We start from the raw sequence: 25799 nt of genomic DNA, 5'->3' as shown, positions 1-25799 counted from the left end.
AAATGAGGCAGGGATTGAAGCAGCATTTAAACCAGCTGTTCCGTTGGAGCTGTTCAGCAGAAATGGCAGCGGTGGGATTCGAACCCACGCCTCTATCGAGTCTGGAGCCTTAATCCAGCGCTTTAGACCGCTCGGCCACACTACCAGCACGCCCGCGAGTTCATTTTCTTGCACTTCCAATTGTGTTCCTGCATAACAACAGATTCAAACTGACGTGAAAAGGGTTGAATGATCCCTCTCCGACTCGCACAGCTGCTGGGATGTGCCCGTCTACAATATCAATTTCTCAGCAGTTAACGATAGCCCATCAATCCAGACAAAAATCACTGGTAAACTGAGTCTATCTTCTCAGACTGGATTCAGCTACAAATGTATCTGTGAGTGCGTGGGAATATATGATCGGTTATGATTGGGTCAAATTACCATGAGCTACTTGACATTACTGCAATTTCGATTCTTGCTTTGCTAAATGATTTCACCCATTGTTCGAAACAGGACAACTTTCACGTTTACACGGAACATGAAACACACCGGACTACAGGGAAAATGCACAAAGCTGAGCAGGCCGTGTCCCAAATCATACCGTGCAGCATAGTTTCAGTCACTGTGTCTGTTTTGCAGAATAAGGTTCCCAAAGAATGTTCCACCCTAAAACCGGAGGTAGCATTACAATCCGAGAACGACAGATTACATTGTGAGGAAGGTCTGACCTCGGGGCCGGTTCGAGATGTCACTTTCCTTGCCTTTTACCTTAACCGTGCAATTTGCTGCAGAGATTATCCCACCTGGACATGAGCCTCATCGATACCAAAAGAGTTGGAAACCTGTGTGTGAATCGATGAAAAAGCGCGACTCAATAAAGTTTAACAAGTTCCATGGTGCTTTTTAGAAATGCAGTTTCTGTTCACCTCAATCCAAAAGGCAGTTTCTGAACATAGTAACAGAAGTCAGAAGGTAATTACCTCACCCCACCCCCACTCCGGAAGAGGTGCTAACTGCCCTTGATTGCTTTTTGTTCACGATGTGAAGAGCTCTCACGCCTGAGTCACCGTCACGTCTCTGGTTGCTGAGTGAATCACAAAGAAGGACGTTCTCCAGAGCTGCAACTGCCTCACTTCCCCACTCGCCCTCCCCGTTTCCATTTTCCTGCTCGTCAGTGATGTAAAGAAAACCAAATGGATGCGATGTCATTCTGTCGCCTCTCTGTCGATTCCTCCGTTTCAGTTCCAACGTGGCTTAGATCTCGGGGCGCACCTTAATACTAGCGACGCTATGAAAGCACAGGTCCAGAGGTTCCTCTGAGAGTGTAATTTTTTTCATTGCTGTTGCTGATTGAATGAGCCACTAACGTGCGAACTGCTCCAAAACATGATTCAGGACCTCTGGTGCCAATTCTCGCACGTTGAATAACGACAGACACCTTCCAAATGAGGTCTTTCAGAGACGACTTTGGGATACATTTGACAGACAGACTAGTTGAAGAATCCGTGGTGCACTGTGACACCAGCACATCAGCTTCTTCCCTGTCTTTGAACCGGGCCGCCTGCGCAAGGAATGCGAATGCGGTAATGCTTTTCGTGGAAGGATCAGAAGGGGGTAACGACACTCTCAAACAGAATGGCATATGATAGGAAACAGGTTGGAGAAAAACTTTACAATGCTTTGCACAGTAATTAAATGGAATTGCATTGCATTGCATTGCACTACGAGAGAAGATTTGTTCAAGCAAACTCGAAAGCAGGTTTGCAGATGGGAAAGCAAGCAAGAAAGCTCCGTTCTTGTCGATGTCAAAGGCTGCGGTTGAAGAGCAAAGCAGTTTCTGCCCAGTTTCGAACTGGGGACCTTTCGCGTGTAAGGCGAACGTGATGACCACTACACTACAGAAACAAGCCTCGGTCGCCCCCGCTGCAGCTCAGTGGCATCCAGCACTGAAAGTTGAAGCCATTCTACCTTTCACCTTTCTGTTTCCGTTAGCTCGTTGTTTAATGGGACTTGTTTAATTTTGGCGATGTGGTGAGCATGGACGAGATACACCGAAGTGTCTGTTTCCACGCGGTGTACCCCAATAACGTTGTGTTGCTTACACCTGCTTTAAAGAATTACGTTTTTGCGGAGCTTACCGTCGCAGTCTGTGGCAAAATCATTTAGTCTGTTCGACTGCTCACGGGAAAGGTAGCATTGTGAAACACTGCAGAAACGTACGACTTCCTTACTTTTGCTCCGACTGACCATACTCCGTGAAAGTTTCCCAGATTCTCAGCTGGAAGTTACCTCAGAAACCCTGTTAATTCGTAATGTATTGAGCGAATCGCAAAACAGAAAGCATTTAACACGGAACACAAACAAAACTGGAAAACCAAATGCATTTTCAGACACAGCGAGCATGAATGCTAAATGTGAGACAGTCCGGGGGCATGAGCCATACAGTAATCACACAACTAACAACAGGGCAATTCCAAACTACTCTTTCAAACATACTGGAGCCTGAGTGCACCACCACTTCCCAGACAATGCTGCAAAGAGACAAAGAAAGAACATAATAAGAATGGGCCATAAAAAGTGAATTTCACCAATCACAGTCTCGATTAGATTACCTTTCCCTTCCGATGTCTCCAGGACGGAAATGACTGAAGTGGGAGAAATTCAATAACATATGACATCGAAATACATTGGAACGATTTTCTCATTGGCCAGAAAACCAAATAACGACGAGTCGAGTCACCGTAGGACTCTGTTTCGCAACAACGATGAAATAACAGTCTCCATTCGGTTCCAGTAAAAGCTCAACTTGCCTGGAACAGAAAGCAACAGTAGAGCTGCTGGCGATTTTCCGTGCGGGAAGCGAACACGATCACGACAGCACAGACACTTTGGAAAATTCGGCACTTTTCCACACCGCAGTCAATTCCCCGGGAAGCAAACTCATTTTCCTTCTGTTTTAAACAGAAATGAGGCAGGGATTGAAGCAGCATTTAAACCAGCTGTTCCGTTGGAGCTGTTCAGCAGAAATGGCAGCGGTGGGATTCGAACCCACGCCTCTATCGAGTCTGGAGCCTTAATCCAGCGCCTTAGACCGCTCGGCCACACTACCAGCACGCCCGCGAGTTCATTTTCTTGCACTTCCAATTGTGTTCCTGCATAACAACAGATTCAAACTGACGTGAAAAGGGTTGAATGATCCCTCTCCGACTCGCACAGCTGCTGGGATGTGCCCGTCTACAATATCAATTTCTCAGCAGTTAACGATAGCCCATCAATCCAGACAAAAATCACTGGTAAACTGAGTCTATCTTCTCAGACTGGATTCAGCTACAAATGTATCTGTGAGTGCGTGGGAATATATGATCGGTTATGATTGGGTCAAATTACCATGAGCTACTTGACATTACTGCAATTTCGATTCTTGCTTTGCTAAATGATTTCACCCATTGCTCGAAACAGGACAACTTTCACGTTTACACGGAACATGAAACACACCGGACTACAGGGAAAATGCACAAAGCTGAGCAGGCCGTGTCCCAAATCATACCGTGCAGCATAGTTTCAGTCACTGTGTCTGTTTTGCAGAATAAGGTTCCCAAAGAATGTTCCACCCTAAAACCGGAGGTAGCATTACAATCCGAGAACGACAGATTACATTGTGAGGAAGGTCTGACCTCGGGGCCGGTTCGAGATGTCACTTTCCTTGCCTTTTACCTTAACCGTGCAATTTGCTGCAGAGATTATCACACCTGGACATGAGCCTCATCGATACCAAAAGAGTTGGAAACCTGTGTGTGAATCGATGAAAAAGCGCGACTCAATAAAGTTTAACAAGTTCCATGGTGCTTTTTAGAAATGCAGTTTCTGTTCACCTCAATCCAAAAGGCAGTTTCTGAACATAGTAACAGAAGTCAGAAGGTAATTACCTCACCCCACCCCCACTCCGGAAGAGGTGCTAACTGCCCTTGATTGCTTTTTGTTCACGATGTGAAGAGCTCTCACGCCTGAGTCACCGTCACGTCTCTGGTTGCTGAGTGAATCACAAAGAAGGACGTTCTCCAGAGCTGCAACTGCCTCACTTCCCCACTCGCCCTCCCCGTTTCCATTTTCCTGCTCGTCAGTGATGTAAAGAAAACCAAATGGATGCGATGTCATTCTGTCGCCTCTCTGTCGATTCCTCCGTTTCAGTTCCAACGTGGCTTAGATCTCGGGGCGCACCTTAATACTAGCGACGCTATGAAAGCACAGGTCCAGAGGTTCCTCTGAGAGTGTAATTTTTTTCATTGCTGTTGCTGATTGAATGAGCCACTAACGTGCGAACTGCTCCAAAACATGATTCAGGACCTCTGGTGCCAATTCTCGCACGTTGAATAACGACAGACACCTTCCAAATGAGGTCTTTCAGAGACGACTTTGGGATACATTTGACAGACAGACTAGTTGAGGAATCCGTGGTGCACTGTGACACCAGCACATCAGCTTCTTCCCTGTCTTTGAACCGGGCCGCCTGCGCAAGGAATGCGAATGCGGTAATGCTTTTCGTGGAAGGATCAGAAGGGGGTAACGACACTCTCAAACAGAATGGCATATGATAGGAAACAGGTTGGAGAAAAACTTTACAATGCTTTGTACAGTAATTAAATGGAATTGCATTGCATTACGAGAGAAGATTTGTTCAAGCAAACTCGAAAGCAGGTTTGCAGATGGGAAAGCAAGCAAGAAAGCTCCGTTCTTGTCGATGTCAAAGGCTGCGGTTGAAGAGCAGAGCAGTTTCTGCCCAGTTTCGAACTGGGGACCTTTCGCGTGTAAGGCGAACGTGATGACCACTACACTACAGAAACAAGCCTCGGTCGTTCCCGCTGCAGCTCAGTGGCATCCAGCACTGAAAGTTGAAGCCATTCTCCCTTTCACCTTTCTGTTTCCGTTAGCTCGTTGTTTAATGGGACTTGTTTAATTTTGGCGATGTGGTGAGCATGGACGAGATACACCGAAGTGTCTGTTTCCACGCGGTGTACCCCAATAACGTTGTGTTGCTTACACCTGCTTTAAAGAATTACGTTTTTGCGGAGCTTACCGTCGCAGTCTGTGGCAAAATCATTTAGTCTGTTCGACTGCTCACGGGAAAGGTAGCATTGTGAAACACTGCAGAAACGTACGACTTCCTTACTTTTGCTCCGACTGACCATACTCCGTGAAAGTTTCCCAGATTCTCAGCTGGAAGTTACCTCAGAAACCCTGTCAATTCGTAATGTATTGAGCGAATCGCAAAACAGAAAGCATTTAACACGGAACACAAACAAAACTGGAAAACCAAATGCATTTTCAGACACAGCGAGCATGAATGCTAAATGTGAGACAGTCCGGGGGCATGAGCCATACAGTAATCACACAACTAACAACAGGGCAATTCCAAACTACTCTTTCAAACATACTGGAGCCTGAGTGCACCACCACTTCCCAGACAATGCTGCAAAGAGACAAAGAAAGAACATAATAAGAATGGGCCATAAAAAGTGAATTTCACCAATCACAGTCTCGATTAGATTACCTTTCGCTTCCGATGTCTCCAGGACGGAAATGACTGAAGTGGGAGAAATTCAATAACATATGACATCGAAATACATTGGAACGATTTTCTCATTGGCCAGAAAACCAAATAACGACGAGTCGAGTCACCGTAGGACTCTGTTTCGCAACAACGATGAAATAACAGTCTCCATTCGGTTCCAGTAAAAGCTCAACTTGCCTGGAACAGAAAGCAACAGTAGAGCTGCTGGCGATTTTCCGTGCGGGAAGCGAACACGATCACGACAGCACAGACACTTTGGAAAATTCGGCACTTTTCCACACCGCAGTCAATTCCCCGGGAAGCAAACTCATTTTTCTTCTGTTTTAAAGAGAAATGAGGCAGGGATTGAAGCAGCATTTAAACCAGCTGTTCCGTTGGAGCTGTTCAGCAGAAATGGCAGCGGTGGGATTCGAACCCACGCCTCTATCGAGTCTGGAGCCTTAATCCAGCGCCTTAGACCGCTCGGCCACACTACCAGCACGCCCGCGAGTTCATTTTCTTGCACTTCCAATTGTGTTCCTGCATAACAACAGATTCAAACTGACGTGAAAAGGGTTGAATGATCCCTCTCCGACTCGCACAGCTGCTGGGATGTGCCCGTCTACAATATCAATTTCTCAGCAGTTAACGATAGCCCATCAATCCAGACAAAAATCACTGGTAAACTGAGTCTATCTTCTCAGACTGGATTCAGCTACAAATGTATCTGTGAGTGCGTGGGAATATATGATCGGTTATGATTGGGTCAAATTACCATGAGCTACTTGACATTACTGCAATTTCGATTCTTGCTTTGCTAAATGATTTCACCCATTGCTCGAAACAGGACAACTTTCACGTTTACACGGAACATGAAACACACCGGACTACAGGGAAAATGCACAAAGCTGAGCAGGCCGTGTCCCAAATCATACCGTGCAGCATAGTTTCAGTCACTGTGTCTGTTTTGCAGAATAAGGTTCCCAAAGAATGTTCCACCCTAAAACCGGAGGTAGCATTACAATCCGAGAACGACAGATTACATTGTGAGGAAGGTCTGACCTCGGGGCCGGTTCGAGATGTCACTTTCCTTGCCTTTTACCTTAACCGTGCAATTTGCTGCAGAGATTATCACACCTGGACATGAGCCTCATCGATACCAAAAGAGTTGGAAACCTGTGTGTGAATCGATGAAAAAGCGCGACTCAATAAAGTTTAACAAGTTCCATGGTGCTTTTTAGAAATGCAGTTTCTGTTCACCTCAATCCAAAAGGCAGTTTCTGAACATAGTAACAGAAGTCAGAAGGTAATTACCTCACCCCACCCCCACTCCGGAAGAGGTGCTAACTGCCCTTGATTGCTTTTTGTTCACGATGTGAAGAGCTCTCACGCCTGAGTCACCGTCACGTCTCTGGTTGCTGAGTGAATCACAAAGAAGGACGTTCTCCAGAGCTGCAACTGCCTCACTTCCCCACTCGCCCTCCCCGTTTCCATTTTCCTGCTCGTCAGTGATGTAAAGAAAACCAAATGGATGCGATGTCATTCTGTCGCCTCTCTGTCGATTCCTCCGTTTCAGTTCCAACGTGGCTTAGATCTCGGGGCGCACCTTAATACTAGCGACGCTATGAAAGCACAGGTCCAGAGGTTCCTCTGAGAGTGTAATTTTTTTCATTGCTGTTGCTGATTGAATGAGCCACTAACGTGCGAACTGCTCCAAAACATGATTCAGGACCTCTGGTGCCAATTCTCGCACGTTGAATAACGACAGACACCTTCCAAATGAGGTCTTTCAGAGACGACTTTGGGATACATTTGACAGACAGACTAGTTGAGGAATCCGTGGTGCACTGTGACACCAGCACATCAGCTTCTTCCCTGTCTTTGAACCGGGCCGCCTGCGCAAGGAATGCGAATGCGGTAATGCTTTTCGTGGAAGGATCAGAAGGGGGTAACGACACTCTCAAACAGAATGGCATATGATAGGAAACAGGTTGGAGAAAAACTTTACAATGCTTTGCACAGTAATTAAATGGAATTGCATTGCATTGCATTGCACTACGAGAGAAGATTTGTTCAAGCAAACTCGAAAGCAGGTTTGCAGATGGGAAAGCAAGCAAGAAAGCTCCGTTCTTGTCGATGTCAAAGGCTGCGGTTGAAGAGCAGAGCAGTTTCTGCCCAGTTTCGAACTGGGGACCTTTCGCGTGTAAGGCGAACGTGATGACCACTACACTACAGAAACAAGCCTCGGTCGCCCCCGCTGCAGCTCAGTGGCATCCAGCACTGAAAGTTGAAGCCATTCTACCTTTCACCTTTCTGTTTCCGTTAGCTCGTTGTTTAATGGGACTTGTTTAATTTTGGCGATGTGGTGAGCATGGACGAGATACACCGAAGTGTCTGTTTCCACGCGGTGTACCCCAATAACGTTGTGTTGCTTACACCTGCTTTAAAGAATTACGTTTTTGCGGAGCTTACCGTCGCAGTCTGTGGCAAAATCATTTAGTCTGTTCGACTGCTCACGGGAAAGGTAGCATTGTGAAACACTGCAGAAACGTACGACTTCCTTACTTTTGCTCCGACTGACCATACTCCGTGAAAGTTTCCCAGATTCTCAGCTGGAAGTTACCTCAGAAACCCTGTTAATTCGTAATGTATTGAGCGAATCGCAAAACAGAAAGCATTTAACACGGAACACAAACAAAACTGGAAAACCAAATGCATTTTCAGACATAGCGAGCATGAATGCTAAATGTGAGACAGTCCGGGGGCATGAGCCATACAGTAATCACACAACTAACAACAGGGCAATTCCAAACTACTCTTTCAAACATACTGGAGCCTGAGTGCACCACCACTTCCCAGACAATGCTGCAAAGAGACAAAGAAAGAACATAATAAGAATGGGCCATAAAAAGTGAATTTCACCAATCACAGTCTCGATTAGATTACCTTTCGCTTCCGATGTCTCCAGGACGGAAATGACTGAAGTGGGAGAAATTCAATAACATATGACATCGAAATACATTGGAACGATTTTCTCATTGGCCAGAAAACCAAATAACGACGAGTCGAGTCACCGTAGGACTCTGTTTCGCAACAACGATGAAATAACAGTCTCCATTCGGTTCCAGTAAAAGCTCAACTTGCCTGGAACAGAAAGCAACAGTAGAGCTGCTGGCGATTTTCCGTGCGGGAAGCGAACACGATCACGACAGCACAGACACTTTGGAAAATTCGGCACTTTTCCACACCGCAGTCAATTCCCCGGGAAGCAAACTCATTTTCCTTCTGTTTTAAACAGAAATGAGGCAGGGATTGAAGCAGCATTTAAACCAGCTGTTCCGTTGGAGCTGTTCAGCAGAAATGGCAGCGGTGGGATTCGAACCCACGCCTCTATCGAGTCTGGAGCCTTAATCCAGCGCCTTAGACCGCTCGGCCACACTACCAGCATGCACGCGAGTACATTTTCTTGCACTTCCAATTGTGTTCCTGCATAACAACAGATTCAAACTGACGTGAAAAGGGTTGAATGATCCCTCTCCGACTCGCACAGCTGCTGGGATGTGCCCGTCTACAATATCAATTTCTCAGCAGTTAACGATAGCCCATCAATCCAGACAAAAATCACTGGTAAACTGAGTCTATCTTCTCAGACTGGATTCAGCTACAAATGTATCTGTGAGTGCGTGGGAATATATGATCGGTTATGATTGGGTCAAATTACCATGAGCTACTTGACATTACTGCAATTTCGATTCTTGCTTTGCTAAATGATTTCACCCATTGCTCGAAACAGGACAACTTTCACGTTTACACGGAACATGAAACACACCGGACTACAGGGAAAATGCACAAAGCTGAGCAGGCCGTGTCCCAAATCATACCGTGCAGCATAGTTTCAGTCACTGTGTCTGTTTTGCAGAATAAGGTTCCCAAAGAATGTTCCACCCTAAAACCGGAGGTAGCATTACAATCCGAGAACGACAGATTACATTGTGAGGAAGGTCTGACCTCGGGGCCGGTTCGAGATGTCACTTTCCTTGCCTTTTACCTTAACCGTGCAATTTGCTGCAGAGATTATCACACCTGGACATGAGCCTCATCGATACCAAAAGAGTTGGAAACCTGTGTGTGAATCGATGAAAAAGCGCGACTCAATAAAGTTTAACAAGTTCCATGGTGCTTTTTAGAAATGCAGTTTCTGTTCACCTCAATCCAAAAGGCAGTTTCTGAACATAGTAACAGAAGTCAGAAGGTAATTACCTCACCCCACCCCCACTCCGGAAGAGGTGCTAACTGCCCTTGATTGCTTTTTGTTCACGATGTGAAGAGCTCTCACGCCTGAGTCACCGTCACGTCTCTGGTTGCTGAGTGAATCACAAAGAAGGACGTTCTCCAGAGCTGCAACTGCCTCACTTCCCCACTCGCCCTCCCCGTTTCCATTTTCCTGCTCGTCAGTGATGTAAAGAAAACCAAATGGATGCGATGTCATTCTGTCGCCTCTCTGTCGATTCCTCCGTTTCAGTTCCAACGTGGCTTAGATCTCGGGGCGCACCTTAATACTAGCGACGCTATGAAAGCACAGGTCCAGAGGTTCCTCTGAGAGTGTAATTTTTTTCATTGCTGTTGCTGATTGAATGAGCCACTAACGTGCGAACTGCTCCAAAACATGATTCAGGACCTCTGGTGCCAATTCTCGCACGTTGAATAACGACAGACACCTTCCAAATGAGGTCTTTCAGAGACGACTTTGGGATACATTTGACAGACAGACTAGTTGAGGAATCCGTGGTGCACTGTGACACCAGCACATCAGCTTCTTCCCTGTCTTTGAACCGGGCCGCCTGCGCAAGGAATGCGAATGCGGTAATGCTTTTCGTGGAAGGATCAGAAGGGGGTAACGACACTCTCAAACAGAATGGCATATGATAGGAAACAGGTTGGAGAAAAACTTTACAATGCTTTGCACAGTAATTAAATGGAATTGCATTGCATTGCATTGCACTACGAGAGAAGATTTGTTCAAGCAAACTCGAAAGCAGGTTTGCAGATGGGAAAGCAAGCAAGAAAGCTCCGTTCTTGTCGATGTCAAAGGCTGCGGTTGAAGAGCAGAGCAGTTTCTGCCCAGTTTCGAACTGGGGACCTTTCGCGTGTAAGGCGAACGTGATGACCACTACACTACAGAAACAAGCCTCGGTCGCCCCCGCTGCAGCTCAGTGGCATCCAGCACTGAAAGTTGAAGCCATTCTACCTTTCACCTTTCTGTTTCCGTTAGCTCGTTGTTTAATGGGACTTGTTTAATTTTGGCGATGTGGTGAGCATGGACGAGATACACCGAAGTGTCTGTTTCCACGCGGTGTACCCCAATAACGTTGTGTTGCTTACACCTGCTTTAAAGAATTACGTTTTTGCGGAGCTTACCGTCGCAGTCTGTGGCAAAATCATTTAGTCTGTTCGACTGCTCACGGGAAAGGTAGCATTGTGAAACACTGCAGAAACGTACGACTTCCTTACTTTTGCTCCGACTGACCATACTCCGTGAAAGTTTCCCAGATTCTCAGCTGGAAGTTACCTCAGAAACCCTGTTAATTCGTAATGTATTGAGCGAATCGCAAAACAGAAAGCATTTAACACGGAACACAAACAAAACTGGAAAACCAAATGCATTTTCAGACACAGCGAGCATGAATGCTAAATGTGAGACAGTCCGGGGGCATGAGCCATACAGTAATCACACAACTAACAACAGGGCAATTCCAAACTACTCTTTCAAACATACTGGAGCCTGAGTGCACCACCACTTCCCAGACAATGCTGCAAAGAGACAAAGAAAGAACATAATAAGAATGGGCCATAAAAAGTGAATTTCACCAATCACAGTCTCGATTAGATTACCTTTCCCTTCCGATGTCTCCAGGACGGAAATGACTGAAGTGGGAGAAATTCAATAACATATGACATCGAAATACATTGGAACGATTTTCTCATTGGCCAGAAAACCAAATAACGACGAGTCGAGTCACCGTAGGACTCTGTTTCGCAACAACGATGAAATAACAGTCTCCATTCGGTTCCAGTAAAAGCTCAACTTGCCTGGAACAGAAAGCAACAGTAGAGCTGCTGGCGATTTTCCGTGCGGGAAGCGAACACGATCACGACAGCACAGACACTTTGGAAAATTCGGCACTTTTCCACACCGCAGTCAATTCCCCGGGAAGCAAACTCATTTTCCTTCTGTTTTAAACAGAAATGAGGCAGGGATTGAAGCAGCATTTAAACCAGCTGTTCCGTTGGAGCTGTTCAGCAGAAATGGCAGCGGTGGGATTCGAACCCACGCCTCTATCGAGTCTGGAGCCTTAATCCAGCGCCTTAGACCGCTCGGCCACACTACCAGCACGCCCGCGAGTCCATTTTCTTGCACTTCCAATTGTGTTCCTGCATAACAACAGATTCAAACTGACGTGAAAAGGGTTGAATGATCCCTCTCCGACTCGCACAGCTGCTGGGATGTGCCCGTCTACAATATCAATTTCTCAGCAGTTAACGATAGCCCATCAATCCAGACAAAAATCACTGGTAAACTGAGTCTATCTTCTCAGACTGGATTCAGCTACAAATGTATCTGTGAGTGCGTGGGAATATATGATCGGTTATGATTGGGTCAAATTACCATGAGCTACTTGACATTACTGCAATTTCGATTCTTGCTTTGCTAAATGATTTCACCCATTGCTCGAAACAGGACAACTTTCACGTTTACACGGAACATGAAACACACCGGACTACAGGGAAAATGCACAAAGCTGAGCAGGCCGTGTCCCAAATCATACCGTGCAGCATAGTTTCAGTCACTGTGTCTGTTTTGCAGAATAAGGTTCCCAAAGAATGTTCCACCCTAAAACCGGAGGTAGCATTACAATCCGAGAACGACAGATTACATTGTGAGGAAGGTCTGACCTCGGGGCCGGTTCGAGATGTCACTTTCCTTGCCTTTTACCTTAACCGTGCAATTTGCTGCAGAGATTATCACACCTGGACATGAGCCTCATCGATACCAAAAGAGTTGGAAACCTGTGTGTGAATCGATGAAAAAGCGCGACTCAATAAAGTTTAACAAGTTCCATGGTGCTTTTTAGAAATGCAGTTTCTGTTCACCTCAATCCAAAAGGCAGTTTCTGAACATAGTAACAGAAGTCAGAAGGTAATTACCTCACCCCACCCCCACTCCGGAAGAGGTGCTAACTGCCCTTGATTGCTTTTTGTTCACGATGTGAAGAGCTCTCACGCCTGAGTCACCGTCACGTCTCTGGTTGCTGAGTGAATCACAAAGAAGGACGTTCTCCAGAGCTGCAACTGCCTCACTTCCCCACTCGCCCTCCCCGTTTCCATTTTCCTGCTCGTCAGTGATGTAAAGAAAACCAAATGGATGCGATGTCATTCTGTCGCCTCTCTGTCGATTCCTCCGTTTCAGTTCCAACGTGGCTTAGATCTCGGGGCGCACCTTAATACTAGCGACGCTATGAAAGCACAGGTCCAGAGGTTCCTCTGAGAGTGTAATTTTTTTCATTGCTGTTGCTGATTGAATGAGCCACTAACGTGCGAACTGCTCCAAAACATGATTCAGGACCTCTGGTGCCAATTCTCGCACGTTGAATAACGACAGACACCTTCCAAATGAGGTCTTTCAGAGACGACTTTGGGATACATTTGACAGACAGACTAGTTGAGGAATCCGTGGTGCACTGTGACACCAGCACATCAGCTTCTTCCCTGTCTTTGAACCGGGCCGCCTGCGCAAGGAATGCGAATGCGGTAATGCTTTTCGTGGAAGGATCAGAAGGGGGTAACGACACTCTCAAACAGAATGGCATATGATAGGAAACAGGTTGGAGAAAAACTTTACAATGCTTTGTACAGTAATTAAATGGAATTGCATTGCATTACGAGAGAAGATTTGTTCAAGCAAACTCGAAAGCAGGTTTGCAGATGGGAAAGCAAGCAAGAAAGCTCCGTTCTTGTCGATGTCAAAGGCTGCGGTTGAAGAGCAGAGCAGTTTCTGCCCAGTTTCGAACTGGGGACCTTTCGCGTGTAAGGCGAACGTGATGACCACTACACTACAGAAACAAGCCTCGGTCGTTCCCGCTGCAGCTCAGTGGCATCCAGCACTGAAAGTTGAAGCCATTCTCCCTTTCACCTTTCTGTTTCCGTTAGCTCGTTGTTTAATGGGACTTGTTTAATTTTGGCGATGTGGTGAGCATGGACGAGATACACCGAAGTGTCTGTTTCCACGCGGTGTACCCCAATAACGTTGTGTTGCTTACACCTGCTTTAAAGAATTACGTTTTTGCGGAGCTTACCGTCGCAGTCTGTGGCAAAATCATTTAGTCTGTTCGACTGCTCACGGGAAAGGTAGCATTGTGAAACACTGCAGAAACGTACGACTTCCTTACTTTTGCTCCGACTGACCATACTCCGTGAAAGTTTCCCAGATTCTCAGCTGGAAGTTACCTCAGAAACCCTGTCAATTCGTAATGTATTGAGCGAATCGCAAAACAGAAAGCATTTAACACGGAACACAAACAAAACTGGAAAACCAAATGCATTTTCAGACACAGCGAGCATGAATGCTAAATGTGAGACAGTCCGGGGGCATGAGCCATACAGTAATCACACAACTAACAACAGGGCAATTCCAAACTACTCTTTCAAACATACTGGAGCCTGAGTGCACCACCACTTCCCAGACAATGCTGCAAAGAGACAAAGAAAGAACATAATAAGAATGGGCCATAAAAAGTGAATTTCACCAATCACAGTCTCGATTAGATTACCTTTCGCTTCCGATGTCTCCAGGACGGAAATGACTGAAGTGGGAGAAATTCAATAACATATGACATCGAAATACATTGGAACGATTTTCTCATTGGCCAGAAAACCAAATAACGACGAGTCGAGTCACCGTAGGACTCTGTTTCGCAACAACGATGAAATAACAGTCTCCATTCGGTTCCAGTAAAAGCTCAACTTGCCTGGAACAGAAAGCAACAGTAGAGCTGCTGGCGATTTTCCGTGCGGGAAGCGAACACGATCACGACAGCACAGACACTTTGGAAAATTCGGCACTTTTCCACACCGCAGTCAATTCCCCGGGAAGCAAACTCATTTTTCTTCTGTTTTAAAGAGAAATGAGGCAGGGATTGAAGCAGCATTTAAACCAGCTGTTCCGTTGGAGCTGTTCAGCAGAAATGGCAGCGGTGGGATTCGAACCCACGCCTCTATCGAGTCTGGAGCCTTAATCCAGCGCCTTAGACCGCTCGGCCACACTACCAGCACGCCCGCGAGTTCATTTTCTTGCACTTCCAATTGTGTTCCTGCATAACAACAGATTCAAACTGACGTGAAAAGGGTTGAATGATCCCTCTCCGACTCGCACAGCTGCTGGGATGTGCCCGTCTACAATATCAATTTCTCAGCAGTTAACGATAGCCCATCAATCCAGACAAAAATCACTGGTAAACTGAGTCTATCTTCTCAGACTGGATTCAGCTACAAATGTATCTGTGAGTGCGTGGGAATATATGATCGGTTATGATTGGGTCAAATTACCATGAGCTACTTGACATTACTGCAATTTCGATTCTTGCTTTGCTAAATGATTTCACCCATTGCTCGAAACAGGACAACTTTCACGTTTACACGGAACATGAAACACACCGGACTACAGGGAAAATGCACAAAGCTGAGCAGGCCGTGTCCCAAATCATACCGTGCAGCATAGTTTCAGTCACTGTGTCTGTTTTGCAGAATAAGGTTCCCAAAGAATGTTCCACCCTAAAACCGGAGGTAGCATTACAATCCGAGAACGACAGATTACATTGTGAGGAAGGTCTGACCTCGGGGCCGGTTCGAGATGTCACTTTCCTTGCCTTTTACCTTAACCGTGCAATTTGCTGCAGAGATTATCACACCTGGACATGAGCCTCATCGATACCAAAAGAGTTGGAAACCTGTGTGTGAATCGATGAAAAAGCGCGACTCAATAAAGTTTAACAAGTTCCATGGTGCTTTTTAGAAATGCAGTTTCTGTTCACCTCAATCCAAAAGGCAGTTTCTGAACATAGTAACAGAAGTCAGAAGGTAATTACCTCACCCCACCCCCACTCCGGAAGAGGTGCTAACTGCCCTTGATTGCTTTTTGTTCACGATGTGAAGAGCTCTCACGCCTGAGTCACCGTCACGTCTCTGGTTGCTGAGTGAATCACAAAGAAGGACGTTCTCCAGAGCTGCAACTGCCTCACTTCCCCACTCGCCCTCCCCGTTTCCATTTTCCTGCTCGTCAGTGATGTAAAGAAAACCAAATGGATGCGATGTCATTCTGTCGCCTCTCTGTCGATTCCTCCGTTTCAGTTCCAACGTGGCTTAGATCTCGGGGCGCACCTTAATACTAGCGACGCTATGAAAGCACAGGTCCAGAGGTTCCTCTGAGAGTGTAATTTTTTTCATTGCTGTTGCTGATTGAATGAGCCACTAACGTGCGAACTGCTCCAAAACATGATTCAGGACCTCTGGTGCCAATTCTCGCACGTTGAATAACGACAGACACCTTCCAAATGAGGTCTTTCAGAGACGACTTTGGGATACATTTGACAGACAGACTAGTTGAGGAATCCGTGGTGCACTGTGACACCAGCACATCAGCTTCTTCCCTGTCTTTGAACCGGGCCGCCTGCGCAAGGAATGCGAATGCGGTAATGCTTTTCGTGGAAGGATCAGAAGGGGGTAACGACACTCTCAAACAGAATGGCATATGATAGGAAACAGGTTGGAGAAAAACTTTACAATGCTTTGCACAGTAATTAAATGGAATTGCATTGCATTGCATTGCACTACGAGAGAAGATTTGTTCAAGCAAACTCGAAAGCAGGTTTGCAGATGGGAAAGCAAGCAAGAAAGCTCCGTTCTTGTCGATGTCAAAGGCTGCGGTTGAAGAGCAGAGCAGTTTCTGCCCAGTTTCGAACTGGGGACCTTTCGCGTGTAAGGCGAACGTGATGACCACTACACTACAGAAACAAGCCTCGGTCGCCCCCGCTGCAGCTCAGTGGCATCCAGCACTGAAAGTTGAAGCCATTCTACCTTTCACCTTTCTGTTTCCGTTAGCTCGTTGTTTAATGGGACTTGTTTAATTTTGGCGATGTGGTGAGCATGGACGAGATACACCGAAGTGTCTGTTTCCACGCGGTGTACCCCAATAACGTTGTGTTGCTTACACCTGCTTTAAAGAATTACGTTTTTGCGGAGCTTACCGTCGCAGTCTGTGGCAAAATCATTTAGTCTGTTCGACTGCTCACGGGAAAGGTAGCATTGTGAAACACTGCAGAAACGTACGACTTCCTTACTTTTGCTCCGACTGACCATACTCCGTGAAAGTTTCCCAGATTCTCAGCTGGAAGTTACCTCAGAAACCCTGTTAATTCGTAATGTATTGAGCGAATCGCAAAACAGAAAGCATTTAACACGGAACACAAACAAAACTGGAAAACCAAATGCATTTTCAGACATAGCGAGCATGAATGCTAAATGTGAGACAGTCCGGGGGCATGAGCCATACAGTAATCACACAACTAACAACAGGGCAATTCCAAACTACTCTTTCAAACATACTGGAGCCTGAGTGCACCACCACTTCCCAGACAATGCTGCAAAGAGACAAAGAAAGAACATAATAAGAATGGGCCATAAAAAGTGAATTTCACCAATCACAGTCTCGATTAGATTACCTTTCGCTTCCGATGTCTCCAGGACGGAAATGACTGAAGTGGGAGAAATTCAATAACATATGACATCGAAATACATTGGAACGATTTTCTCATTGGCCAGAAAACCAAATAACGACGAGTCGAGTCACCGTAGGACTCTGTTTCGCAACAACGATGAAATAACAGTCTCCATTCGGTTCCAGTAAAAGCTCAACTTGCCTGGAACAGAAAGCAACAGTAGAGCTGCTGGCGATTTTCCGTGCGGGAAGCGAACACGATCACGACAGCACAGACACTTTGGAAAATTCGGCACTTTTCCACACCGCAGTCAATTCCCCGGGAAGCAAACTCATTTTCCTTCTGTTTTAAACAGAAATGAGGCAGGGATTGAAGCAGCATTTAAACCAGCTGTTCCGTTGGAGCTGTTCAGCAGAAATGGCAGCGGTGGGATTCGAACCCACGCCTCTATCGAGTCTGGAGCCTTAATCCAGCGCCTTAGACCGCTCGGCCACACTACCAGCATGCACGCGAGTACATTTTCTTGCACTTCCAATTGTGTTCCTGCATAACAACAGATTCAAACTGACGTGAAAAGGGTTGAATGATCCCTCTCCGACTCGCACAGCTGCTGGGATGTGCCCGTCTACAATATCAATTTCTCAGCAGTTAACGATAGCCCATCAATCCAGACAAAAATCACTGGTAAACTGAGTCTATCTTCTCAGACTGGATTCAGCTACAAATGTATCTGTGAGTGCGTGGGAATATATGATCGGTTATGATTGGGTCAAATTACCATGAGCTACTTGACATTACTGCAATTTCGATTCTTGCTTTGCTAAATGATTTCACCCATTGCTCGAAACAGGACAACTTTCACGTTTACACGGAACATGAAACACACCGGACTACAGGGAAAATGCACAAAGCTGAGCAGGCCGTGTCCCAAATCATACCGTGCAGCATAGTTTCAGTCACTGTGTCTGTTTTGCAGAATAAGGTTCCCAAAGAATGTTCCACCCTAAAACCGGAGGTAGCATTACAATCCGAGAACGACAGATTACATTGTGAGGAAGGTCTGACCTCGGGGCCGGTTCGAGATGTCACTTTCCTTGCCTTTTACCTTAACCGTGCAATTTGCTGCAGAGATTATCACACCTGGACATGAGCCTCATCGATACCAAAAGAGTTGGAAACCTGTGTGTGAATCGATGAAAAAGCGCGACTCAATAAAGTTTAACAAGTTCCATGGTGCTTTTTAGAAATGCAGTTTCTGTTCACCTCAATCCAAAAGGCAGTTTCTGAACATAGTAACAGAAGTCAGAAGGTAATTACCTCACCCCACCCCCACTCCGGAAGAGGTGCTAACTGCCCTTGATTGCTTTTTGTTCACGATGTGAAGAGCTCTCACGCCTGAGTCACCGTCACGTCTCTGGTTGCTGAGTGAATCACAAAGAAGGACGTTCTCCAGAGCTGCAACTGCCTCACTTCCCCACTCGCCCTCCCCGTTTCCATTTTCCTGCTCGTCAGTGATGTAAAGAAAACCAAATGGATGCGATGTCATTCTGTCGCCTCTCTGTCGATTCCTCCGTTTCAGTTCCAACGTGGCTTAGATCTCGGGGCGCACCTTAATACTAGCGACGCTATGAAAGCACAGGTCCAGAGGTTCCTCTGAGAGTGTAATTTTTTTCATTGCTGTTGCTGATTGAATGAGCCACTAACGTGCGAACTGCTCCAAAACATGATTCAGGACCTCTGGTGCCAATTCTCGCACGTTGAATAACGACAGACACCTTCCAAATGAGGTCTTTCAGAGACGACTTTGGGATACATTTGACAGACAGACTAGTTGAGGAATCCGTGGTGCACTGTGACACCAGCACATCAGCTTCTTCCCTGTCTTTGAACCGGGCCGCCTGCGCAAGGAATGCGAATGCGGTAATGCTTTTCGTGGAAGGATCAGAAGGGGGTAACGACACTCTCAAACAGAATGGCATATGATAGGAAACAGGTTGGAGAAAAACTTTACAATGCTTTGCACAGTAATTAAATGGAATTGCATTGCATTGCATTGCACTACGAGAGAAGATTTGTTCAAGCAAACTCGAAAGCAGGTTTGCAGATGGGAAAGCAAGCAAGAAAGCTCCGTTCTTGTCGATGTCAAAGGCTGCGGTTGAAGAGCAGAGCAGTTTCTGCCCAGTTTCGAACTGGGGACCTTTCGCGTGTAAGGCGAACGTGATGACCACTACACTACAGAAACAAGCCTCGGTCGCCCCCGCTGCAGCTCAGTGGCATCCAGCACTGAAAGTTGAAGCCATTCTACCTTTCACCTTTCTGTTTCCGTTAGCTCGTTGTTTAATGGGACTTGTTTAATTTTGGCGATGTGGTGAGCATGGACGAGATACACCGAAGTGTCTGTTTCCACGCGGTGTACCCCAATAACGTTGTGTTGCTTACACCTGCTTTAAAGAATTACGTTTTTGCGGAGCTTACCGTCGCAGTCTGTGGCAAAATCATTTAGTCTGTTCGACTGCTCACGGGAAAGGTAGCATTGTGAAACACTGCAGAAACGTACGACTTCCTTACTTTTGCTCCGACTGACCATACTCCGTGAAAGTTTCCCAGATTCTCAGCTGGAAGTTACCTCAGAAACCCTGTTAATTCGTAATGTATTGAGCGAATCGCAAAACAGAAAGCATTTAACACGGAACACAAACAAAACTGGAAAACCAAATGCATTTTCAGACACAGCGAGCATGAATGCTAAATGTGAGACAGTCCGGGGGCATGAGCCATACAGTAATCACACAACTAACAACAGGGCAATTCCAAACTACTCTTTCAAACATACTGGAGCCTGAGTGCACCACCACTTCCCAGACAATGCTGCAAAGAGACAAAGAAAGAACATAATAAGAATGGGCCATAAAAAGTGAATTTCACCAATCACAGTCTCGATTAGATTACCTTTCCCTTCCGATGTCTCCAGGACGGAAATGACTGAAGTGGGAGAAATTCAATAACATATGACATCGAAATACATTGGAACGATTTTCTCATTGGCCAGAAAACCAAATAACGACGAGTCGAGTCACCGTAGGACTCTGTTTCGCAACAACGATGAAATAACAGTCTCCATTCGGTTCCAGTAAAAGCTCAACTTGCCTGGAACAGAAAGCAACAGTAGAGCTGCTGGCGATTTTCCGTGCGGGAAGCGAACACGATCACGACAGCACAGACACTTTGGAAAATTCGGCACTTTTCCACACCGCAGTCAATTCCCCGGGAAGCAAACTCATTTTCCTTCTGTTTTAAACAGAAATGAGGCAGGGATTGAAGCAGCATTTAAACCAGCTGTTCCGTTGGAGCTGTTCAGCAGAAATGGCAGCGGTGGGATTCGAACCCACGCCTCTATCGAGTCTGGAGCCTTAATCCAGCGCCTTAGACCGCTCGGCCACACTACCAGCACGCCCGCGAGTCCATTTTCTTGCACTTCCAATTGTGTTCCTGCATAACAACAGATTCAAACTGACGTGAAAAGGGTTGAATGATCCCTCTCCGACTCGCACAGCTGCTGGGATGTGCCCGTCTACAATATCAATTTCTCAGCAGTTAACGATAGCCCATCAATCCAGACAAAAATCACTGGTAAACTGAGTCTATCTTCTCAGACTGGATTCAGCTACAAATGTATCTGTGAGTGCGTGGGAATATATGATCGGTTATGATTGGGTCAAATTACCATGAGCTACTTGACATTACTGCAATTTCGATTCTTGCTTTGCTAAATGATTTCACCCATTGCTCGAAACAGGACAACTTTCACGTTTACACGGAACATGAAACACACCGGACTACAGGGAAAATGCACAAAGCTGAGCAGGCCGTGTCCCAAATCATACCGTGCAGCATAGTTTCAGTCACTGTGTCTGTTTTGCAGAATAAGGTTCCCAAAGAATGTTCCACCCTAAAACCGGAGGTAGCATTACAATCCGAGAACGACAGATTACATTGTGAGGAAGGTCTGACCTCGGGGCCGGTTCGAGATGTCACTTTCCTTGCCTTTTACCTTAACCGTGCAATTTGCTGCAGAGATTATCCCACCTGGACATGAGCCTCATCGATACCAAAAGAGTTGGAAACCTGTGTGTGAATCGATGAAAAAGCGCGACTCAATAAAGTTTAACAAGTTCCATGGTGCTTTTTAGAAATGCAGTTTCTGTTCACCTCAATCCAAAAGGCAGTTTCTGAACATAGTAACAGAAGTCAGAAGGTAATTACCTCACCCCACCCCCACTCCGGAAGAGGTGCTAACTGCCCTTGATTGCTTTTTGTTCACGATGTGAAGAGCTCTCACGCCTGAGTCACCGTCACGTCTCTGGTTGCTGAGTGAATCACAAAGAAGGACGTTCTCCAGAGCTGCAACTGCCTCACTTCCCCACTCGCCCTCCCCGTTTCCATTTTCCTGCTCGTCAGTGATGTAAAGAAAACCAAATGGATGCGATGTCATTCTGTCGCCTCTCTGTCGATTCCTCCGTTTCAGTTCCAACGTGGCTTAGATCTCGGGGCGCACCTTAATACTAGCGACGCTATGAAAGCACAGGTCCAGAGGTTCCTCTGAGAGTGTAATTTTTTTCATTGCTGTTGCTGATTGAATGAGCCACTAACGTGCGAACTGCTCCAAAACATGATTCAGGACCTCTGGTGCCAATTCTCGCACGTTGAATAACGACAGACACCTTCCAAATGAGGTCTTTCAGAGACGACTTTGGGATACATTTGACAGACAGACTAGTTGAGGAATCCGTGGTGCACTGTGACACCAGCACATCAGCTTCTTCCCTGTCTTTGAACCGGGCCGCCTGCGCAAGGAATGCGAATGCGGTAATGCTTTTCGTGGAAGGATCAGAAGGGGGTAACGACACTCTCAAACAGAATGGCATATGATAGGAAACAGGTTGGAGAAAAACTTTACAATGCTTTGCACAGTAATTAAATGGAATTGCATTGCACTACGAGAGAAGATTTGTTCAAGCAAACTCGAAAGCAGGTTTGCAGATGGGAAAGCAAGCAAGAAAGCTCCGTTCTTGTCGATGTCAAAGGCTGCGGTTGAAGAGCAGAGCAGTTTCTGCCCAGTTTCGAACTGGGGACCTTTCGCGTGTAAGGCGAACGTGATGACCACTACACTACAGAAACAAGCCTCGGTCGCCCCCGCTGCAGCTCAGTGGCATCCAGCACTGAAAGTTGAAGCCATTCTACCTTTCACCTTTCTGTTTCCGTTAGCTCGTTGTTTAATGGGACTTGTTTAATTTTGGCGATGTGGTGAGCATGGACGAGATACACCGAAGTGTCTGTTTCCACGCGGTGTACCCCAATAACGTTGTGTTGCTTACACCTGCTTTAAAGAATTACGTTTTTGCGGAGCTTACCGTCGCAGTCTGTGGCAAAATCATTTAGTCTGTTCGACTGCTCACGGGAAAGGTAGCATTGTGAAACACTGCAGAAACGTACGACTTCCTTACTTTTGCTCCGACTGACCATACTCCGTGAAAGTTTCCCAGATTCTCAGCTGGAAGTTACCTCAGAAACCCTGTTAATTCGTAATGTATTGAGCGAATCGCAAAACAGAAAGCATTTAACACGGAACACAAACAAAACTGGAAAACCAAATGCATTTTCAGACATAGCGAGCATGAATGCTAAATGTGAGACAGTCCGGGGGCATGAGCCATACAGTAATCACACAACTAACAACAGGGCAATTCCAAACTACTCTTTCAAACATACTGGAGCCTGAGTGCACCACCACTTCCCAGACAATGCTGCAAAGAGACAAAGAAAGAACATAATAAGAATGGGCCATAAAAAGTGAATTTCACCAATCACAGTCTCGATTAGATTACCTTTCGCTTCCGATGTCTCCAGGACGGAAATGACTGAAGTGGGAGAAATTCAATAACATATGACATCGAAATACATTGGAACGATTTTCTCATTGGCCAGAAAACCAAATAACGACGAGTCGAGTCACCGTAGGACTCTGTTTCGCAACAACGATGAAATAACAGTCTCCATTCGGTTCCAGTAAAAGCTCAACTTGCCTGGAACAGAAAGCAACAGTAGAGCTGCTGGCGATTTTCCGTGCGGGAAGCGAACACGATCACGACAGCACAGACACTTTGGAAAATTCGGCACTTTTCCACACCGCAGTCAATTCCCCGGGAAGCAAACTCATTTTCCTTCTGTTTTAAACAGAAATGAGGCAGGGATTGAAGCAGCATTTAAACCAGCTGTTCCGTTGGAGTTGTTCAGCAGAAATGGCAGCGGTGGGATTCGAACCCACGCCTCTATCGAGTCTGGAGCCTTAATCCAGCGCCTTAGACCGCTCGGCCACACTACCAGCACGCACGCGAGTATATTTTCTTGCACTTCCAATTGTGTTCCTGCATAACAACAGATTCAAACTGACGTGAAAAGGGTTGAATGATCCCTCTCCGACTCGCACAGCTGCTGGGATGTGCCCGTCTACAATATCAATTTCTCAGCAGTTAACGATAGCCCATCAATCCAGACAAAAATCACTGGTAAACTGAGTCTATCTTCTCAGACTGGATTCAGCTACAAATGTATCTGTGAGTGCGTGGGAATATATGATCGGTTATGATTGGGTCAAATTACCATGAGCTACTTGACATTACTGCAATTTCGATTCTTGCTTTGCTAAATGATTTCACCCATTGCTCGAAACAGGACAACTTTCACGTTTACACGGAACATGAAACACACCGGACTACAGGGAAAATGCACAAAGCTGAGCAGGCCGTGTCCCAAATCATACCGTGCAGCATAGTTTCAGTCACTGTGTCTGTTTTGCAGAATAAGGTTCCCAAAGAATGTTCCACCCTAAAACCGGAGGTAGCATTACAATCCGAGAACGACAGATTACATTGTGAGGAAGGTCTGACCTCGGGGCCGGTTCGAGATGTCACTTTCCTTGCCTTTTACCTTAACCGTGCAATTTGCTGCAGAGATTATCACACCTGGACATGAGCCTCATCGATACCAAAAGAGTTGGAAACCTGTGTGTGAATCGATGAAAAAGCGCGACTCAATAAAGTTTAACAAGTTCCATGGTGCTTTTTAGAAATGCAGTTTCTGTTCACCTCAATCCAAAAGGCAGTTTCTGAACATAGTAACAGAAGTCAGAAGGTAATTACCTCACCCCACCCCCACTCCGGAAGAGGTGCTAACTGCCCTTGATTGCTTTTTGTTCACGATGTGAAGAGCTCTCACGCCTGAGTCACCGTCACGTCTCTGGTTGCTGAGTGAATCACAAAGAAGGACGTTCTCCAGAGCTGCAACTGCCTCACTTCCCCACTCGCCCTCCCCGTTTCCATTTTCCTGCTCGTCAGTGATGTAAAGAAAACCAAATGGATGCGATGTCATTCTGTCGCCTCTCTGTCGATTCCTCCGTTTCAGTTCCAACGTGGCTTAGATCTCGGGGCGCACCTTAATACTAGCGACGCTATGAAAGCACAGGTCCAGAGGTTCCTCTGAGAGTGTAATTTTTTTCATTGCTGTTGCTGATTGAATGAGCCACTAACGTGCGAACTGCTCCAAAACATGATTCAGGACCTCTGGTGCCAATTCTCGCACGTTGAATAACGACAGACACCTTCCAAATGAGGTCTTTCAGAGACGACTTTGGGATACATTTGACAGACAGACTAGTTGAGGAATCCGTGGTGCACTGTGACACCAGCACATCAGCTTCTTCCCTGTCTTTGCACCGGGCCGCCTGCGCAAGGAATGCGAATGCGGTAATGCTTTTCGTGGAAGGATCAGAAGGGGGTAACGACACTCTCAAACAGAATGGCATATGATAGGAAACAGGTTGGAGAAAAACTTTACAATGCTTTGCACAGTAATTAAATGGAATTGCATTGCATTGCATTGCACTACGAGAGAAGATTTGTTCAAGCAAACTCGAAAGCAGGTTTGCAGATGGGAAAGCAAGCAAGAAAGCTCCGTTCTTGTCGATGTCAAAGGCTGCGGTTGAAGAGCAGAGCAGTTTCTGCCCAGTTTCGAACTGGGGACCTTTCGCGTGTAAGGCGAACGTGATGACCACTACACTACAGAAACAAGCCTCGGTCGCCCCCGCTGCAGCTCAGTGGCATCCAGCACTGAAAGTTGAAGCCATTCTACCTTTCACCTTTCTGTTTCCGTTAGCTCGTTGTTTAATGGGACTTGTTTAATTTTGGCGATGTGGTGAGCATGGACGAGATACACCGAAGTGTCTGTTTCCACGCGGTGTACCCCAATAACGTTGTGTTGCTTACACCTGCTTTAAAGAATTACGTTTTTGCGGAGCTTACCGTCGCAGTCTGTGGCAAAATCATTTAGTCTGTTCGACTGCTCACGGGAAAGGTAGCATTGTGAAACACTGCAGAAACGTACGACTTCCTTACTTTTGCTCCGACTGACCATACTCCGTGAAAGTTTCCCAGATTCTCAGC

General features: G+C 46.2%; 18 non-coding genes across 18 annotated transcripts; all 18 read right to left on the bottom strand.

Annotated features, from left to right (window-relative positions):
• Window positions 1-63: 63 nt before the first annotated feature.
• On the bottom strand, window positions 64-145 carry trnal-aag (transfer RNA leucine (anticodon AAG)). Its single transcript has one exon. It is a non-coding gene; the product is annotated as a tRNA-Leu (tRNA).
• Window positions 146-1814: 1669 nt separating this feature from the next.
• On the bottom strand, window positions 1815-1887 carry trnav-uac (transfer RNA valine (anticodon UAC)). Its single transcript has one exon. It is a non-coding gene; the product is annotated as a tRNA-Val (tRNA).
• A 1122-nt stretch (window positions 1888-3009) lies between these two features.
• trnal-aag (transfer RNA leucine (anticodon AAG)) lies at window positions 3010-3091 on the bottom strand. The gene has a single exon. It is a non-coding gene; the product is annotated as a tRNA-Leu (tRNA).
• Window positions 3092-4750: 1659 nt separating this feature from the next.
• trnav-uac (transfer RNA valine (anticodon UAC)) lies at window positions 4751-4823 on the bottom strand. Its single transcript has one exon. It is a non-coding gene; the product is annotated as a tRNA-Val (tRNA).
• Window positions 4824-5945: 1122 nt separating this feature from the next.
• On the bottom strand, window positions 5946-6027 carry trnal-aag (transfer RNA leucine (anticodon AAG)). The gene has a single exon. It is a non-coding gene; the product is annotated as a tRNA-Leu (tRNA).
• A 1669-nt stretch (window positions 6028-7696) lies between these two features.
• On the bottom strand, window positions 7697-7769 carry trnav-uac (transfer RNA valine (anticodon UAC)). The gene has a single exon. It is a non-coding gene; the product is annotated as a tRNA-Val (tRNA).
• A 1122-nt stretch (window positions 7770-8891) lies between these two features.
• Window positions 8892-8973, bottom strand: trnal-aag (transfer RNA leucine (anticodon AAG)). Its single transcript has one exon. It is a non-coding gene; the product is annotated as a tRNA-Leu (tRNA).
• A 1669-nt stretch (window positions 8974-10642) lies between these two features.
• trnav-uac (transfer RNA valine (anticodon UAC)) lies at window positions 10643-10715 on the bottom strand. The gene has a single exon. It is a non-coding gene; the product is annotated as a tRNA-Val (tRNA).
• Window positions 10716-11837: 1122 nt separating this feature from the next.
• trnal-aag (transfer RNA leucine (anticodon AAG)) lies at window positions 11838-11919 on the bottom strand. The gene has a single exon. It is a non-coding gene; the product is annotated as a tRNA-Leu (tRNA).
• Window positions 11920-13578: 1659 nt separating this feature from the next.
• On the bottom strand, window positions 13579-13651 carry trnav-uac (transfer RNA valine (anticodon UAC)). Its single transcript has one exon. It is a non-coding gene; the product is annotated as a tRNA-Val (tRNA).
• A 1122-nt stretch (window positions 13652-14773) lies between these two features.
• Window positions 14774-14855, bottom strand: trnal-aag (transfer RNA leucine (anticodon AAG)). Its single transcript has one exon. It is a non-coding gene; the product is annotated as a tRNA-Leu (tRNA).
• A 1669-nt stretch (window positions 14856-16524) lies between these two features.
• On the bottom strand, window positions 16525-16597 carry trnav-uac (transfer RNA valine (anticodon UAC)). Its single transcript has one exon. It is a non-coding gene; the product is annotated as a tRNA-Val (tRNA).
• A 1122-nt stretch (window positions 16598-17719) lies between these two features.
• Window positions 17720-17801, bottom strand: trnal-aag (transfer RNA leucine (anticodon AAG)). Its single transcript has one exon. It is a non-coding gene; the product is annotated as a tRNA-Leu (tRNA).
• A 1669-nt stretch (window positions 17802-19470) lies between these two features.
• On the bottom strand, window positions 19471-19543 carry trnav-uac (transfer RNA valine (anticodon UAC)). The gene has a single exon. It is a non-coding gene; the product is annotated as a tRNA-Val (tRNA).
• A 1122-nt stretch (window positions 19544-20665) lies between these two features.
• trnal-aag (transfer RNA leucine (anticodon AAG)) lies at window positions 20666-20747 on the bottom strand. The gene has a single exon. It is a non-coding gene; the product is annotated as a tRNA-Leu (tRNA).
• Window positions 20748-22406: 1659 nt separating this feature from the next.
• On the bottom strand, window positions 22407-22479 carry trnav-uac (transfer RNA valine (anticodon UAC)). Its single transcript has one exon. It is a non-coding gene; the product is annotated as a tRNA-Val (tRNA).
• A 1122-nt stretch (window positions 22480-23601) lies between these two features.
• On the bottom strand, window positions 23602-23683 carry trnal-aag (transfer RNA leucine (anticodon AAG)). The gene has a single exon. It is a non-coding gene; the product is annotated as a tRNA-Leu (tRNA).
• Window positions 23684-25352: 1669 nt separating this feature from the next.
• Window positions 25353-25425, bottom strand: trnav-uac (transfer RNA valine (anticodon UAC)). Its single transcript has one exon. It is a non-coding gene; the product is annotated as a tRNA-Val (tRNA).
• Between the last annotated feature and the right edge of the window lie 374 nt (window positions 25426-25799).

The sequence above is a fragment of the Chiloscyllium punctatum genome, chromosome 18, assembly GCF_047496795.1.
Source record: "Chiloscyllium punctatum isolate Juve2018m chromosome 18, sChiPun1.3, whole genome shotgun sequence".
NCBI classification, from domain to species: domain Eukaryota; kingdom Metazoa; phylum Chordata; class Chondrichthyes; order Orectolobiformes; family Hemiscylliidae; genus Chiloscyllium; species Chiloscyllium punctatum.
The sequence above is the reverse complement of the archived record's forward strand: the minus strand, read 5'-3'. Positions and strand labels throughout refer to the sequence as shown.